The sequence below is a fragment of the Crocuta crocuta genome, unplaced genomic scaffold, assembly GCF_008692635.1.
Source record: "Crocuta crocuta isolate KB4526 unplaced genomic scaffold, BGI_CrCroc_1.0 scaffold141, whole genome shotgun sequence".
NCBI classification, from domain to species: domain Eukaryota; kingdom Metazoa; phylum Chordata; class Mammalia; order Carnivora; family Hyaenidae; genus Crocuta; species Crocuta crocuta.
In genome coordinates this window covers 6,980,165-6,999,610 of record NW_027527951.1, presented here as the reverse complement: position 1 = coordinate 6,999,610, position 19,446 = coordinate 6,980,165, and the positions used below count along the sequence as shown (strand labels likewise).

At 35.4% G+C, this 19,446-nt stretch overlaps 1 protein-coding gene across 1 annotated transcript in view; it reads left to right on the top strand.

Moving 5' to 3' along the window:
- CUNH8orf34 (chromosome unknown C8orf34 homolog) overlaps positions 1–19,446 on the top strand; it is a 396,460-nt gene that overhangs the window by 216,316 nt on the left and 160,698 nt on the right.

Here is a 19,446-nt window from a genome sequence, read left to right as displayed (position 1 = left end):
TAATTAATTTTAATCAAGGCCTCAAGTAGAATTCTAAGGGATTGCCTCTAGGGTTTTTTGATATTTTGCCAAGGCTTGGAATGGTGACAGATGACATACTTATCATATTTAAGTGACCGAAAGATAGGAACAATGGATAAGCAGTGTGTAAAAAATATGGATTCAGAAGGACTTGTAATAAAACTAAGGTATGGCTATTTGTAAAAGAAGAGAGAGAGGAGTATGAGAAAGATTATATGGGAAAGAGAGAATATGCAATCTCAGGCTCCATTGAAAGCATATAATATGCAAAACAAAGTATGCAAATCAGACCAGTCCTATTTAAGTATTTGTGTTCAATTTTAGATGCCATATTTTATTTATTTATTTTTAATTTTTTTTCCTGTTTTTAAGTAGGCTCCATACCCAGTGTGGGGCTTGAACTCACAACTCTAAAATCAAGAGTCACATGCTCTACCAACTGAGCCAGCCAGACACACCTAGATGCCATATTTTAAAAAGAACATTGATCTCCAGTAGGAAAATCCCCAATAGGAAAATACACCTAGATTATTTTCTAGGTGTATCTCTACTCCCATAGGTTAGGAATTGTGCTAGAGGCTTTACACATGTTGACTGTCTGCCCTTCCCCATTAAAAAACTAAGGTGTTTTGAATAGAAATCTAGCCAGCTTCTAGCTTTGAATGTGTGTCTATATATATGAGATATTATTATTTTTTTACATATAAAGAAACTGAATTTCATATGGGTTGATAATAATAAAGACCACAATACAATATTGCTATAAAAATCAGGATAGAAAGCATACAGTATAATTGTGATATACAAAAAAAATCTAATGCAAAATAAAAACAATGAAGGGAGATGCACTAAAATATTAACAGTTTTCCCCAAACTTTCTTTTATTAGTCACTAAATATTTATTGAGCTTCCACTATATACTATTCAAAGTTAAGAGATATAGTGGTAGACAAGTACTCTGCAAATGTTGAGGAAAGGAAGTTGCCCTAGGAATTTATTGGAACATAAGAGCAAGACATTGAAAGGTCAAGAAACACACTTGAACGGAAAAAAAAAAAGAAATGAGCTGTAGATGTTAGTCGATGCAACAGAGGTTTATGGGTGGCCATAAGTGAGTCTTCATGAATTTGAAGGACTGTCATGTGGAAAAATGGATGATGTCATTTTACGTGGCACTCAAGGGTAGAATTAGAACTAATGACAGAAAGTTGCTAATGACTGATTTCAGCTCTTCACTGAGAAGAACTAATAGTTAGGGCTCTAACACAATAGGCCAGAAGTCAATGACTTTTTTCTGTAAAGGACCAGATAAGTAATATTTTAGACTTTCAGGCCATGTGATCTGTCACCAACCCTTTTAACCATGTTGTTGTAGTGTGGAGCAGCCATAGACAATGTGTAAATGAATGCCTGTGGTTGTGTTCCAAAAATACTTTATTTGCAATCGAGGCAACAGGTTAAACTTGGCCTATAGGCCAGTTTGCTGAGCCTAGCATTAAGCTAATTTATAAGACTCTGTGCTGCAAACAAAAACAAGTAGCCTGGCTTTCAATCACATTGAACACAGATTTTTTTAAGGATGAATTAAAGAACATGACCTAAGTTTTCTTCAAAATCAAGGACAGTATAGCAGCTGGTACCCCCTCTCTGTTCCATATCAATCTATAAATGCATTCCCCTCTTTCATATTTCATTATATGTTACTTCTTTCCTATTTGACCAGAAATACTATTTATATGAGGGCGCTTAAGATTGATAGAGTGGGAACACAGTAAAAAAAAAGAAATGAAAGGAAGGGTGGAGGAAAGAGGGAGAAAGGAAGGAAGGAAAAAGGAAAGAAAGGGAAGGGAGGGAGGAAGGAAGTAAAAAAAGGGGAAGGAAGAGATGTAAGGGAGGAAGGAAGAAAGAAAGGTAGAAGGGAGGGAAGAAGTAAAATCTTTTAAAATAAAGAGCATGACTTCTTAATTCCTCAGCAATAATTTTATTTAAAAGAACGTTTTCTTATTCCCTTTAATTTACATTAATCTAAGGAGTGTGGAGCTCAAACCCAAAACCCTGAGATCAAGAGCTGCTTTCTCTTCCTACTGACCAAACCAGGCACCCACTAACAATTTTATTTTTAAAAATGTTTTCACTGATAGGGTGCCTGGGTGGCTTAGTTGGTTAAGTGTCTGACTTTGGCTCAGGTCATGATCTCACTGTTCAGAAGTTCAACAGCTCAGAGCCTGGAGCCTGCTTCAGATTCTGTGTCTTCTTCTTTCTACCCCTCCCCCACGCATGATCTGTCTCTCTCTCTCAAAAATGAATAAACATTAAAATTTTATTTAAAAACTAAAATAAAAATGTTTTCACTGATGGTAAATATTTGTTAATAAAAACTCATCTTTCTATATTTTCCTGTTTACATTTTTTTATTTTATCCATTTGAAACTTTTCTTTCATTTTTTTTCTTTCATCTTGCCAAAGATTTATCTATCTCATTAGTTTTTTCAAAGAAGTATATTTTGATTTTATGAATCATCTCTTTTTGTGGTTGTTTTCTGTTTTGTTGATTTCTGACCTAACCTTTATCATTCCCAGTATCCTCAGATTTATTATCTTATATTGTTACAAGTTTCAGTTGTTTCTTGTTTTCTAGTATATGTGCTCAACTCTGAAATTCCTTAAAGTACTGAATTAATTGTGTCACTCAAATTTTGACATATAATGCCTTTATTTTGATTTACTTAAAAAAAATTTTTTTAAGTTTACTTTTTTATTTTGAGAGACAGAAGAGGGAACCAGCAGAAAAGGGGCAGAGAGAGAGGGTGAGAGAGAATTCCAAGCAGGCTCCACACTGTCAGCACAGAGCCCAGTGTGGGGCTTGAACTTACAAACTGTTGAGCTCATGACCTGAGCCAAAACCAAGAGTCAGGAGCTTAATCAGCTAGCCATCCAGGTGCCCCTTGATTTACTTTTAACTACAGGATACATTTCCCAAAATGTTCTTTTTAAGCTACCCATGTACCTTCCTGGTAGTTACTCTTTAATTAGGGAATATTTTTACTATATTAGTTTAAATTTTCTGTTCATTTGTTTTCTTCCTTCATTCCTTCAGTAGGATTAATTTTCCTTGTGCTTAAATGCTTAAAATTTATGCATTCTATTTTTACTCTCACCCATTTTCCTGACTTTGTTAAGATTAATGCATATTTTTATCTTTCCCTAAAATGATTTTTGAACTAAAACAATTATGTTTGCTTACTTTCAGTTCCCATTGAGCTTCCAGCTCCCCTCATTGGCTGGTTTTGTCTAAAATTCTTTTTAGTTCTTGATTTTTACATTTGTACTTTCTGTTTGTTTGTTTACAAGAACAAACTCTTCTAGGTGATTGATTTATATTCATATCTCAAACACTTTAAGCATCCTCTTTGATCCATTTCTCACTTTATAGGGTGTTTTCTCTAACAGTACTTTCAAAGATCTCTGATTGATAAATTGTAAGGACTTGTATATCTGAAAATACTATTTAAAAATTTTTTCTGCGCTTACATTAAATCAGTGATGGATATAAAATTCTAGTTTGAACTGTTTTCTTAAAAAATATGTGATTATTATTCCTGTTCTTATCTTAAATAAGATAGTCTGCTACAGTTTCATGGATGCTGGCAAAAGACACAAGACTGCTATATTAGAGAAAAAGGCCAGTTCATTACCCACAGCAATAGCAGTAGCCGGTGTATTAGCATTTTCTTATGCTTATTCTTCATACCTCAATTCCCACAGGTGGCATGATGAGGCCAGGTGACACCTGCATATGTGTGGACTGTACAGGAAATTAATCCCAAGCCAGGGCAACTCTTGTCTTTTATGATGGGATGCAAGCAAACCTGCCCAACTTTTGTCTGAGAGGGAGATAATAGGGATATATTCTCTGTGTCCCAAGCCTGCTTACTATACAATAGCTTTGAAAAGAGAGGCCAGAACAAAGGCTGCCAAGGCATGCAGAAACACAACTGTTTCTGAACATGGGTGAGTAAACCATCTTAATATTCAACTCGAAGAATTTCCCAAAATATGGATGCTTATGGATGCCCTCAATGTACATATCGTTGCTATGAATCATTTAAACCCTTAAAATATTTTCTACTTTGTAGCTGAGAGTTGAGTTGAAATTTGGTTTCTTTATTTTTAATTAACTTAATAACATTTTGCTGTCATCTTGCCCCATGGAAACCTGCACACTTTGAATGCCACAATTTACATGGAAGTTTGGGAAAGTTTATGGCTTTGCTAGGAATTCTTAACTAGACTACCATCTTCCTGAAAAAATACCATGTGCCTATAGAGTAAAACTTTGAAAAACTTAGTCATTGCCTAAAAAGTCAAAGATGAATGAAATCTGAATCATTTCAAAGAGAATTTTGCTTTTCAAAAAGTGCAAAAAAACCCACAAAGTAAACTCCAAAGGGAAGCTCTCAAATTATAATCGTGATGTCAAAACATTAGAGATGTCAGAAGATATCCCTTGATAGGATTTTAGGTGAATCTACTCTCATGAGTATGCTTCTGAGGTCAGAATGCTCCCCATGGAAGAAGGAGTGAGGGTCACACAAAGAGAAGCATTGTCAGTCTCAGTGGAGTGGCAGGCATCTGGTGTCTCAAATGAGAGAGTGGGTCACGTGCACACTCTCATATGGCCTACATATTGGCTTTCTGACTGTATACTAATGGCTGAACGTTTTTTTTTAAACATGTATGAAATAACAAGATGTTTATTTTAAAATGATTTATTAGGAATATCTTTATTCTTTAAACAAAAGATCTCATCCGTGTGCTTTGGAAGAGTGGTTGAATTATAAGGGCATGAACTTTACATTGAAAACTCATCTGTCTATTTTTCTAAGTGCAAATCCTGGGAAATCAGAGGAATTTAAATAAATTCATCCTGCAGTTCAGATAATACACATGCCAAATCAGTGTGCGTGCGTGTGTGTGTGTGCACACACACAATGATAAAGGAAATTTAAATGGATTCTTTCCCTCATTATTTTGACATCCAAGAAGAACCCCAAAGGGAGTCTCTTTGCTAGAAAATTGATACTGTAAGAGCAATTTTTCTCATGTTTCAGATAATACCTTTAAACCCACTTTAAGCCTTAAAGTAATATAACTACTAGGAAAGAGTAACTTTATTCCTGTTTCTTGTCACAGTCTGACAGCCAGTAGCACATATGTCTTAGTTTTAACTTTGTTTATGCTGGTTAAAAAAAATGAGGGTGGTGAATATTTTAAAACCAAAGGTTTTTTTTCCCACATAACTAGTTAGATTTAAGCACTTTGAATTATGACTGTCCCCTTTTTAACTATATTCAAGAAAATTAATATTTTGACAGAACTCTGATAAGATAATCCACAAATTCAAATTAATGTTAGTAATTCTTTTTGAAAATTAAAACGTACTTTTAGGCTAAGGTAACTATTTTAACATTTCTTTTTCCTCAACCCTCACATACCAATCAAAATGAACTGCTTTGTAACTGACAACCGAGAAAGATGGCCACCAATTCCATAATTTTTGAGGCTAAAAGCTTGAAGCTAAAAGCAGTGTAGCAGAGATCAAACTAAAACTCTGCAGATCAGCTTCAACTCTCCTCCCTGAGCAGTATTACACCCTTCTATTAATATGCCCAAAATATTTGCGGTACCTGGGTGGCTTAGTCAGTTGAGCACTCAAGTCTTGGTTTCAGCTCAGGTCATGTTCTCACAGTTCATGGTATCAAGCCCCATGTCAGGCTCTGTGCTGACATCAGGGGCTACTTGGGATTCCCTCTCTCCATCCCTCTGCCCCTCCCTCCCTGTCTCTCTCTCCTTTCTCTCTCTCTCTCTGAAAATAAACATTTAAAAAATATGCCCAAAATGTTTAAAGGAAGCACAAGTTGTATGATATTCTAGCAGCATACCATTTGGGATTACTTTTGTTAGTGGATAATGGGTACTGGGTCCCAACAGTTCTTGGGAGCTCAAGTTTTATAGGATATAGGAATTAACCCTGGTATGGTATGACGTTAAATACTGAAACAGCAAAACGCACCAATGGGAAGAATACATGGCACAGCTAACTTTGCTGACATGGATAAAGAAATCTGGATCATGGCTTTAGGGTATCAACAAACAAAAAGCAGCTAGAAACCAGATGAAGAGATGCTTCTCTTAGACTTCCTATGACTCCAGACTCCTCACAAATTCTAAGATTGTTGGTTCATTGAATATGTTATAGAAATTTTCTTTTGTGAGATGTTCCTTTTCAGATGTGAAAAGAGGATTCTTATAATAACTAAATGGAGAATGAAGGAATCTAATGAGAACTCACAAATTCTCTTTCAGAGAAAACATCATATCTGAATAGAAAACCTACAAAACATTAACTTCAATAAAAACGAAAATATTCCGGATCATAAATAGGAGAGCCTAATATACAGAGGAGGAGGGTTTTCTGTTAATGAATTGATAAGATTTCCTATATAAGAGATAGGTAAAATTCAGACATTTGCTTTGTACTCTCAACATTCAGAAAATATGGTGTTTATGAAACAAAAGATACAAAAACTATAAAAAGATAACATGGTAAAATTTAAATGGTGCTTGAGAAGAGAAAGGAACATTAAAATGGAAATAAAATGATGAGATCAATATACAGAGAACAAAATAAGCTCTATATACTAGTAGCAAAAAAATAGAAAAAAAAAGTAACCAAAACATCCACCTAAGATAGCATTAAAGACATAAAGTACTTAGAAATATATTTTCAGAAAAGTTTAAGAACCTGCACTAAACACTAAATGTACATTTCTTTTTTTTTTTAATTTTTTTAATGTTTTATTTATTTCTAGGAGAGAGAGAGAGAGAGAGAGAGACAGCATGAGCAGGGGAGGGTCAGAGAGAGAGGGAGTCACAGACTGAAACAGGCTCCAGGCTCTGAGCTGGCAGTCAGCACAGAGCCCGACGCGGGGCTCGAACCCACGAACCGCGAGATCATGACCTGAGCGAAAGTCGGACGCTTAACCGACTAAGCCACCCAGGCGCCCCTAAATGTACATTTCTGAGAGATAATAAAGAGAAATCAAATGAAAGATACATTATCATCATGGACTGGGTGAGTCAATCTTATTAAGATGTCAATATAGTTTTTAATTCAATCCCAGTGAAAATCCCAACACCTTGTTTATAGAAACTTGACACTAGTTTCTGAAATTTGTATAGAAGTACAATTGTCTTATATAGCCAAAAATGCAATATGATAAAAGAAGAACAAAATGGAAGACTCATACTACCTAAGTTTAATATTTACAAGCTACAGTAATGAATACAGTGTGGTACTAGGATAAGAATAGAAAAATGGGTCAATGGAAAACAGAACAGAATTTAGAAATGGACCTTTGTGAAAATAGTCTGGAAGTCAAGTTTTTAAATTTTTTTTTATGTTTTATTTATTTCTGAGAGACACAGTGTGAGCAGGGGATGGTCAGAGAGAGAGGGAGATACAGAATTGAAACAGGCTCCAGACTCTCAGCTAGCTGTCAGCACAGAGCCCGACACGGGGCTTGAACCCACGAACTGTGAGATCATGACCTGAGCCAAAGTTGGACGCTTAACCGACTGAGTCACCCAGGCGCCCTGGAAGTCAAGTTTTTAAATGAATTATGCTTGATAAAAATGAAGTTGGACTCCTCTCTGTAATGTATAAAAACAAATTTTAAAATAAATGCAAAAGCTAACACTATAAAACATCTAAATGAAAAGATATACTAGTAGCAAAAAAAAAAAAGGAAAAAAATGTAACCAAAACATCCACTTAAGATAGCATTAAAGACATAAAGCACTTAGAAATATATTTTCAGAAAAGTTTAAGAGCCTGCACTAAACACTAAATGTACATTTCTGAGAGATAATAAAGAGAAATCAAATGAAAGGAAAGATACATTATGATCATGGACTGGGTGAGTCATTTCATTAATATATTAATGAACTTGAGGTAAACAAAGTTCATTTTTTGGACAGGACATGGAACACACAAATCATTTTATTTCATTTTTTTCTCTTAAATAATTTATTGTCAAGTTGGTTTCCATATAACACCCAGTGCTCATCCCAACAAGTGCCCTCCCCCATGCCCATCACCGCCCTTCCCCTCTCCCCCCTCTCCATCAGCCCTCAGTTTGTTCTCAGCATTCAAATGTCTCTCATTGTTTGCCTCCCTCCCTCTCCCCAACTATTTTTCCCCTTCTTCTCCTTCATGGTCCTCCTTTAAGTTCCTCCTAATCCACCTATACGTGCAAACATATGGTATCTGTCCTTCTCTGCCTGACTTATTTCACTCAGCATAACACCCTCTAGTTCCATCCATGTTGCTACAAATGGCCAGATTTCATTCTTTCTCATTGCCATGTAGTATTCCGTGGTATAAATAAACCACATCTTCTTGATCCATTCGTCCGTTGATGGACACTTAGGCTCTTTCCATGTGTTGGCTATTGTTGAGAGTGCTGCTATGAACATTGGGGTAAATGTGCCCCTATGCATCAGCACTCCTGTGTCGCTTGGGTAAATTCCTAGCAGTGCTACTGCTAGGGTTATAGGGGAGTTCTACTGTTAATTTTTTGAGGAATCTCCATACTGTTTTCCAGAGGGGCTGCACCTTTTTACATTCCCACCAACAGTGTAGGAAGGTGCCCGTTTCTCCACATCCTTGCCAGCATCTAGAGTCTCCTGATTTGTTCATTTTAGCCACTCTGACTGGCGTGAGGTGGTATCTCAGTATGGTTTTGATTTCACACAAATCACTTTAAAAAGTGATAAATTATCATTAAACTTCTGCTTATCAAAAGTCACTTTCAGAGGTTGCAGGAAGATGGAAGAGCCTCATGGATACCCTCAGCTTGTCTCGTTCATGAAACAGCTAGATCAGCACCAAAACAATTTGCACTCCTAGGAAATTGATCTGAGGATTAAAACATCATTCTGCATAACTTGAGCCACAGAACTCAGCAGGTGCACAGTGCAGAGAGGTAAACTGGGGGAGAGAATAGCTGCAGAGGGTAGGGAGCTGTTTTTGCTAAGAGAGGAAAGGGGGAGAGTGCGACCATCTGGAGAGTGCAGGAAAAACACTCCCAAGAAAGTATTTGGAGAATGAAAACAGTTACAGGGGACTGAACAAGAAATATGTTCCCCAAAACCACTGATGGGAAGAAAAGAGAAAGTTTCAATACCACCAGGATTCTATAAACAGTGGAATGCTGAGTCTGAAGTTCCAGAGCTCAGTGCCTGGTGGTGCTCTGGTGAGGAAGGAAGGTGATTCCCCAGGAGCAGGCAGCAGGGTCTGAGAGGTCCATGTGCCACATAGGGAAAAGTGGTTCCCCTGCTTAGAGAGCATTTGTTAAAGGCCATATGGCCTCCCCACAGGCAAAGGTCCCAGCAGACCTCTGAGAGCAGCCCCCTTTGCTGGTATTGGGATAAAGATGACAGAATGTGGTGAAATGTGGTGCTGGCTGTGTGTTGTGTTTTGCCATAATCTCTAAACCACAGCTGCTGCGTGATCGCATGAACATTTTCTGGAGCAAGTTGGTACCTGGCCATTGCTCAGCTATACTGTCCCCCAGAGAGTCAATACAAGTCCAAGCTGCAGTGCTCTTTTAAGTGTGGGGTTTTGAAACACAACCCCATCTGCGATACAACTCTTCAGGGAGGTGCCACCTAGCAGGCAGGCAGTTTGGACACGGACAACATAGAGGTGGAGTGTGGATGGAGACCTGAGACAAAGGAGGGATACTTGATCGTGGTTTAGTGACAGCTCAAAGTTCATGTGCCAGAGACTAGGGAGCTGGGTAAAACCATTTCCACACATGCACAGGTGTGCTACACTGATCCACCCCAGTAAGCTAAACAGCACAACCTAGTGGAGCACAGAGCTGTTACACCAAGGCCAACTATGGCTTTCAAGCATATACCCTAGAAGACCACCTGCTTACTATACGGACTGAGTGCTTCTTAGTTTTAATTCTAGGGGAAACTGTAACTTTGTTAGGGTTTCATTCTGTTTGCTGGTTCATTTTTTAGTCTGGGTTTTTTTGCTTCTGTTTTTGTTTAAGTTATTTTTTCTTTTCTTTTTCTTGGATACAGAAAGAGAAAAAATTATTCTTTTTAAATTTATTTTTATGTTTTTATTATTTTTTACTTTATGTTTTTACTTTTTCTACTTTGTTTCACTTTATTCTATTTTATTATGTTTTTATTTATTTTATTAAATTTTTTCTTACTTTTTTATTCTTTTCTTGCTTTTCTTTCCTTTCTTAGAAAAAAACCACTATCAAGCTTCTCTCAACAAGCAAACCAAAACACACCTAGGATCTAGCTTACTTTATTTTAGTTTTTGTTCTGTTTTTAATTTTTTAATTTATAGCATGTATTTTATGAAAATTTTTTCTTCCAAAATGAAAAAAACAAAGGAATTCACCCCAAAAGAAAGAACAAGAAGAAATGACAGCCAGGGGTTTAATCAACACAGATATAAGCAAGATGTCTGAACTAGAATTTAGAGCTATGATAATAAGAATACTAACTGGGGTTGATAAAGAGCATAGAATCCCTTTCTGTGGAGAGAAAAGAAGTAAAATCTAGTCAGGATGAAATTAAAAATGCTACAACAGAGATGCAGTCACGAATGAATGCCCCGATGACAAGGATGGATGAAGCAGAGCAGTGAATCTGCGATATAGAAGACAAAATTATGGAGAATAATAAAGCAGGAAAAAGGAGGGAAACAAAGGCAAAAGACCACAATACAAGACTTAGAGAAGTCAGTGACTTATTAAAAAGCAATAACACCTGAATCAGGAGTCCTGGGAGATTAAGAGAGAAAAAGGAGCAGAAAGTTTATGTGAGCAAATCATAGCAGAAAACTTTCCTAGTCTGGGGGACACAGACATCAAAATCCGAGAACTTCCATTAGATTCAACAAAAACCCACCATCACCAAGGCATAGCATAGTCAAATTCACAAAATACAGACAAGGAAAGGATTATGAAAGCAGCAAGGGGAAAAACTCCTTATCATATAAGTGAAGACAGATCAGGTTTGCCTATCCACAGTAACGTGGCAGGCCAGAAAGGAGTGGCAGGATATATTCAATATGCTGAATCAGAAAAATATGCAGCCAAGAATTCTTTATCTAGGAAGGCTGTCATTCAAAATAGAAGGAGAGATAATGAGTTTTCCAGATAAACAAAAGCTAAAGGAATTTGTGACCACTAAACCAGACCTGTAAGAAATTTTAAGAGGGATTCTTTGAGTAGAGAAAAGATGAAACAAAACAAAAAGACCAAAAGCAACAAAGACTAGAAAGGACCAGGAACATTATCAGAAACACCAATTCTATAGGCACCACAATAGCACTAAATTCAGATCTTTCAGTACTTACTACATTAGTCAATGGACTAAACACTCCAATCAAAAGACATGAGTATCAGAATGGATAAGAAAACAAGACCTATCTATATGCTGCTTATAGGAGACCCATTTTAGACCTAAAGTCACCTGCAGGTTGTGAGAGGATGGAACACCATCTATCATGCTAATGGTCACGAAAAGAAAGCTGGAATAGCCATACTTATCTCAGACAAACTAGATTTTAAAATAAAGGCTGTAATAAGAGATGAAGAAGGGTATTATCTCCTAATTAAGGGGTCTTTCCAAAATACAATTATAAACATTTATGCTTCCCAACACAGAAGCACACAGATATATAAATTGATTAATCACAAACACAAAGAAACTTATTGATAATAATACCATAATACTGGAGACTTCAACACCCCACTTACAGCAATGGACAGATCATCTAAGCAGAAAATTAACAAGGAACCAATGGCTTTGAGTTACACACTGGACTGGATGGGCTTAACAGATATATTTAGAACATTTCATCCTAAAGCAGGAGAATACACATTGTCCTTGAGTGCACATGGAACATATTCCAGAATAGATCACATACTGAGACACAAATCACCTCTCAACAGTACAAAAGGATCTGCATATTTTCAGACCACAATGCTATGAAACTTGACATCAGCCACAAGAAAAAATTTGGAAAGACCATGAATACTTGGAGATTAAAAAATATCCTATGAAGGAATGAATGGGTTAACCAAGAAATTAAAGAGGAAATTAAAAAGTACATGGAAGCCAATGAAAATGAAAACAAAACAGCCAAAACCTCTGGAATGCAGCAAAGGTGGTTATAAGAGGGAAGTGTATAGCAATCCAGGCCTTCCTAAAGAAGGAAGAAAGGTCTCAGATACACAATCTAACTGTACACCTTAAAGAGCTGGAAAAAGAACAGCAGATGAAGCTCCAAAAGAGGAAGGGAAATGATAAAGGTTAGAATAGAAATCAATGATATTGAAATTAAAGAAAAAAAACAAACAGAATAGAACAATGAAACCAGGAGGTAGTTCTTTGAAAGAACTAATGAGATTGATAAACCCTAGCCAGACTTATCAAAAAGAGAAAGGAAAGGGCCCAAATACAATCATGGATGAAAGTAGAGAGATCACAACCAACACCACAGAAATAAAAACAATAATGAGAGAATATTATGACCTTCTATATGCCAACATATTGGGAAATCTGGAAGTAATGGGCAAATTCCTAAAAACATATAAACTACCAAAACTGAAACAGGAATAAATAGAAAATTTGAACAGACTCATAACCAATAAAGAAATTGAATCCATAATCAAAAATCCCCCAACAAATAAGAGTCCAGGACCAGAAGGATTTCCAGGGAAATTCTACCAGACATTTAAGTAAGAGTTAACTCCTATTCTTTTGAAGCTGTTCCAAAAAAAAAAAAGAAAGAAAGAAAGAAAAGAAAAGAAAAGAAAAGAAATGGAAGGAAAACTTCCAAACTCATTCTATGAGGCCAGCATTACCTTGATTTCAAAACCAAAGACCCCACTAAAAAGGAGAATTACAGACCAATTTCGCTCTTGAACATGAATGCAAGAAGTCTCTACAAGATACTAGCAAACCAGATCCAACAATACATTAAAAAAATTATTTACCACAATCAAGTGGGATTTATTCATGGGATGAGATGCAGGGCTGGTTCCATATCTGGAAATCAACCATTGTGATAAATCACATTAATAAAAAAGGATAAGAATCACATGATCCTCTCAATAGATGCTGAAAAAAACAGTTGACAAATATAGCATCCTTTCTTAATAAAAACACTCAAGAAAGTAGGGTTAGAAGGATCATACCTCAAGATCATAAAAGCCATATATGGAAGTCCTACTGCTAATATCATTCTCAATGGGGAAAAAACTGACAGCTTTCCTCTTAAGGTCAAGAACAAGACAAGGATTTCCACTCTCACCATGTTATTCAACATAGTGTTGGCATTCCTTGCCTCAGAAATCAGATAGCACAAAGAAATAAAAGGCATCCAAATTGGCAAGGAGGAAGTCAAGCTTTCATTCTTCACATATGATATGATACTCCATGTCGAAAATCTGAGATTCAGCCAAAAACTGCTAGAACTGATTCATGAATTCAGCAAAGTTACAGGAAATAAAATCAATGTATAGAAATCAACTGCATTTTTATACACCAATAACGAAGCAGCAGAAATAAATCAAGGAATTGATCTCATTTACAATTACAACAAAAACTATGAAATACCTAAGAATAAACCAAACCAAAGAGGTGAAAAATCTGTACACTGGAAACTATAGAAAGCTTATGAAGCAAATTGAAAGACCCCAAAAAAATGGAAAAACATCCCATGCTCATGAAATTGAAGAACAAATATTGTTAAAATGTTGATACGATCCAAAGCAGTCTACATATTCAATGCAATCCCTATCAAAATAACACCAGCATTCTTCACAGAGCTAGAACAAATAATCCTAAATTTTGAATGGGACCAGAAAAGACCCCAAGTAGCCCAAACAATCCTGAATAAGAAAACCAAAGCTGGAGCCATCCCAATTCCAGACTTCAAGATGTATTACAAGGCTGTAATCATCAAGACAATATGGTCCTGATGCAAGAAGGGACACATAGATCAATGGAACAGAATAGAGAACCCAGAAATGGACTCACAAACACATGGCCAACTAATCTTTGACAAAGCAGGAAAGAATATCCAACGGAAAATAAACAGTCTCTTTAGCAAATGGTGTTGGGAAAATGGACTGCAACTTGCAGAAGAATGAACCTGGACCATTTTTCTTACACCATACACAAAAATAAACTCAAAATGAATGAAAGAGCTAAACATAAGACAGGAAGCCATCAAGATCCTGGAGGAGAAAACAGGCAACAACCTCTTTGACCTCAGCCACAGCAAGTTATTCTTCAACATGCTCTGGAGGCAAAAGAAACAAAAGCAAAAATGAACATTTGGGTTCTCATCAAAAGAAAAACCTGCAGTTAAGGAAGCAATCAGCAAAACAACCAACAGAATGGGAGAAGATATTGACAAATGACCTACCAGATAAAGGGTTAGTATCAAAAATCTATAAAGTATCAAAATCAATACTCAAAAATCAAATAATTCAGTGAAGAAATGGGCAAAAGACGAGATTTGACAATTTTCCAAAGAAGACATTCAGGTGATCAACAGACACATCAGAAAATGCTCATTGTTACTCATCATCAGGGAAATACAAATGTAAACCACAATGAGATACTACCTCACACCCGTCAGGATGGCTAAAATTAACAACCCAAAAAACAACAGATGTTGGTGAGGATGTGGAAAAAGAGGAATCTTTTTCACTGCTGGTGGGAATGCAAACTGGTGCAGCCACTCTGGAAAACAGTATGGAGTTTCCATAAAAAATTAAAAATAGACCTATGCTATGACCCAGCAATTGCACTACTAGGTATTTATCCAAAGGATACAAAAATGCTCATTCGAAGAAGCATATACACCCCAGTGTTTATAGCAGCACTGTTGACTATAGTCAAAGTATTGAATGTCCATTGACTGATGAATGGATAAAGAAGATGTGATATATATATATATATATATGCATACATATATATGTATGTATATATATGTGGACTATTACCCTGCAACCAAAAAGGATGAAATCTTGCCACTTGTAACAATGTAGATGGCACTAGAGTGTATTATACCAAGCAAAATAAGTCAGTCAGAGAAAGACAAGTATCATATGACTTCACTCATATGGGGTATTTAAGATACAAAACAGATAAACATAGGGGAAGGGAAGCAAAAGTAATATAAAAACCGAGAGGGTGACAAGCCATAAATGACTCTTAAATACAGAGAACTGAGGGTTTCTATAAGGGTGTTAGGTGGGCAGTGGGCTAAATGGGCAAGGGGCATTAAGGCGGGCACTTGTTGAGGTGAGCACTGTGTTTTATAGTGATGAATCACTAAATTCTATTCCTGAGATAATTATTACACTAGATGTTACCTAACTTGGATTTAATTTTTTAAAATGTTACCTTCAAGAAAATTAAAAACCAAAAGTATCATCTGTATCCACACAAAGATATATGTCAAAAGAATATCTAAATAACTTTAACATCTTAATAATAAAAACATAACCCCCAAATGGGGGAAAACTTAGACATTTTTTAAAAGATACACTGGTGGCCCTTAAGGACATGAAAATATGCTCAATATCATTGGGTGATGCTAAAATTTTTGGTTCAACTGACAAACATAATTTTAAAGACTTGATAAAGATAGTCTATTAGTTTGCCTATTCCAGTTTCATCTTCCTCACCTTTCCTTAAGTTTTAATTCTTCTTCTGTTATTATTTTCTTTCTGTTTAGAGAACTTCCTTGAACTATTCTTTAATGGTAGGTTTGCTACCAACACATTCTCTTAATTTCCTTCACTTAAGAATATCTATTTCACCCTTATCCCTAAAGCGTATTTTGACTGATGTAGATTTCAGTTGACAATTCTTTACTTTCATCACTTGAAAAATGTCACTTTCTTCTGACATCTGTGGTTTCAGAGAAGATGTAAGTTGGTGTTCTCCTATAAATGATGCAGCATCTCTCTCTAGCTGATTTCAAGATTTTTATTTTGGTCATTTGTTTCCTAAATGGTACAAATGGTTTTCTAAATGGTCTGCAATGGTACACATATTACCTTTTTGTTATTGTTCCACAGATTCACCCTGAACTCTGTTCATGTTTTTCCCCCCAATCTATTTTTTCTCTCTATTTGAGATTAGATAAATTCTATTGATCTTTCCTTGTCTTTGTTTATTTTAGTTGTTGTTCATTTATTTATTTTGAGGGAGAGAGAGAAAGAGAGGGATAGAGAGAAAATCCCAAGCAGATTCTCACTGTCAGCATGGAGCTGGATGCAGGGCTCAAACGTGGGAAAAGTTAAGATCATGACCTAAACTGAGATCAAGAGTCAGACACTTAACTGACTGGGCCACCCAGGTGCCCCTATCCTCATGTTTACTGATTCTATCCTCTGTAATCTCCACTCTATTATTGGACTCATCTAACAAGTTTTTTATTTCAGTTATGATATATTCCACTTATATAATTTTTGCTCGATCTCCTTTAACTACTGTTTTCTGGCTGATATTTTATATTTTTTCACTTGATTCAAAATAATTTATAATTGCTATTGAAACATCTTTATGAAGGTTGCTTTAAAATCCTTGACAGATAATTCTAGAATCTAATACATCTTGGTGTTGGAGTCTGTTTAATGTAAAACCAGGGATTTTTAGTGTTAAGAGGAAGGACCTAGAAAGAATGCAGCTACTTCATCTCAGCTGGAACCAGAAATCTCATTATCACTGTTGAAAGCATAAAATGGTAAAGCCACTTTGGAAAAAGGCTTAACAGTTTCCCCTTAAAGTTAAACACACTTATCCTATGACTTTAACAATTAAACACACTTATCATAACTATTGCTTTTCTAGGTATAGGCCCCAAAGAAATAAATTACATGTTTCTTAGTGTTCCTAATCTTTATATATAGGTATAGATATAGAGATAGATAGATATAGATATAGATGATATAGATATAGATAGATATAGATATAGATGATATAGATACAGATATAGATGATATATAGATATAGAAATAGATAGATATAGATATAAAGATAGATATAGATATAGATACAGATATAGATATAGATATGTAAGAGTCCCAAACTGGAAACAACCCAGACGTCCATTAAAACAAAAATGAAAATACAAATTGTGATGTATTCAGATAATGGAATACTACGTAGCAATTAAAAACAATTCAATTACCGGAACATTCAATAGTATGAATGAATCTCAAAATTATGTTACATGAAATGAATCAGGTAAAGAAAGAAACTATTGTATGATTCTATTTACACAAATTTGAATAAGAGACAAACTAATTTGTGGGGATAGAAAATCAGAATGGGAGTTAGGATAATGGTTTCTGGCTGGAGGGGCAAAAAAAAAACTTTATTGAGTGTTAAAAAATTTTTGTGCTTTGAAGTCTTGGCTACAGACTAAATTGCTAACTTTTCAATTACACTATACATCTGTTCATTTCATTGCATGTAAGTTTTACCTCAATTTAAAAAAAAAACAAAACAAGATGATAACGTTCTAAAATATGGAGGGGGAAAGATCTCTGCATCCTCTGACTAAGAAATTGTAAGGGAGAAAATGAAATAAGACCGAGAAAGAATTTAGGAACACTAAAAAGCAGACCTTCAAAATTAAAATTTGCATTGGAAATAAAGTCAGAAAAGGACTATGGAAATTCAAATTATTATATGAAAGTCACTGTTTAGAAGCATTTCACAAAATGAAGATCAGAGAGAAAAAAAAAACTGAGCATGATGAAAGAGATGTCATATATAAACAAGAAATAAAGAATATGTAAGATGAAGAAAATGCCAGAAATAAATGAAGGCAAATTAAGAATAAAAGTTCCAAAGGGCGCCTGGGTGGCTTAGTCGGTTAAGCATCCGACTTTTGCTTAGGTCATGATCTCGCGGTTCGTGGGTTCGAGCCCCGTGTCGGGCTATGTGCTGACTGTCAGCTCGGAGCCTGGAGCCTGTTTCAGAGTCTGTGACTCCCTCTCTCTCTGACCCTCCCCTGCTCACGCTGTCTCTCTCTCTCTCTCTCTCCTAGAAATAAATAAAACATTAAAAAAAAAAAGAATAAAAGTTCCAAGAGTAATAAAATAATTTGCATACCTAATGGGCTCCCCAAGTACCATGCAACATTGAGTGTTTAAAAAGTCAGCATATGGACAAATTTAATAACACTTTTTACATTTCAGTAATAAAGGATTTTATCTGACAAAGATAAACAATGTATATTTGTTAGTAAATGAAAACAAATCATTCTGTTAGAAAAATATAAGTAAAAATAAATTACAAACAAATTCTGGATTAAGAAGACATCAATATGACAACAAATGTAAATTTATAACAATAAAAGTAAATATTTTTATGACAGTTTTCATGTGTTTCAGAATTCCTAATGAAGTCAAAAATAAGATAAAGGTACCATTTTTTTTGGTAACTTATCAACCCAGTGCCATATGAAGAGCATAACTGATAGAGAAAAACAAAATCATGATTATTCAGATTCAATCCTATTATCTATTGAGAAAAAATCCAGGAAACAGACTATTATAATTACTGAGTATTTGGCAAAGTGACTTATATTTGGTGAATTTTTCTATATTAGTATTATGAACAAACAGCTTTAGTAACTGAGTGCAGTAATTGTGTTTTACTCTATTTCATACTTCAGTTCCTGAAATAATGTATCTGACAAATATTTTTTGGTAGCGAAAATAGCCTCTAATATATCCCAACCAGCTGTAAACAAAATCATTAAAAAAACAAAATATATATAGATAAAAGGTGGGCCTTTTCGGGAGAGGTAACAGAATAAAGGATTATACCATGCACTAATTTTAATAATCAGAAGTTGGCTGTATTTTAAGAACTTTGATATCAATTATTACCTCAGATTGCAAACTTTTGAAAGAAACTAAATTGTATTTGTTGGTATTTAATTTGAGTGAGATTTATGTGATGCAGTAAATCTGTAGCTAAGTCAGCTATCAGGCAACCTGATATCCTCCCTCCTAATCTTTACAATTTGTTGGAAAAATGTTGTAATGGAAAAGCAATGGTCATGGATTTTTTGTAGGACCAAGAAGGGGGTGGTACAGGGACTGAGTAAATGATGGTATAGTTGAGGACCGTACATAACATCTAAACTAAAAATGCTCTGGTACCACTATTTTTAATTAATTCCTGGTATTAAGATAGATGTTTTTTTTGGTTGGATTTTACTTGTTTCATATATATCTTGAAATGAAAGTAAACTAGTGGAACCAATTTAAGATTTCCATGTAT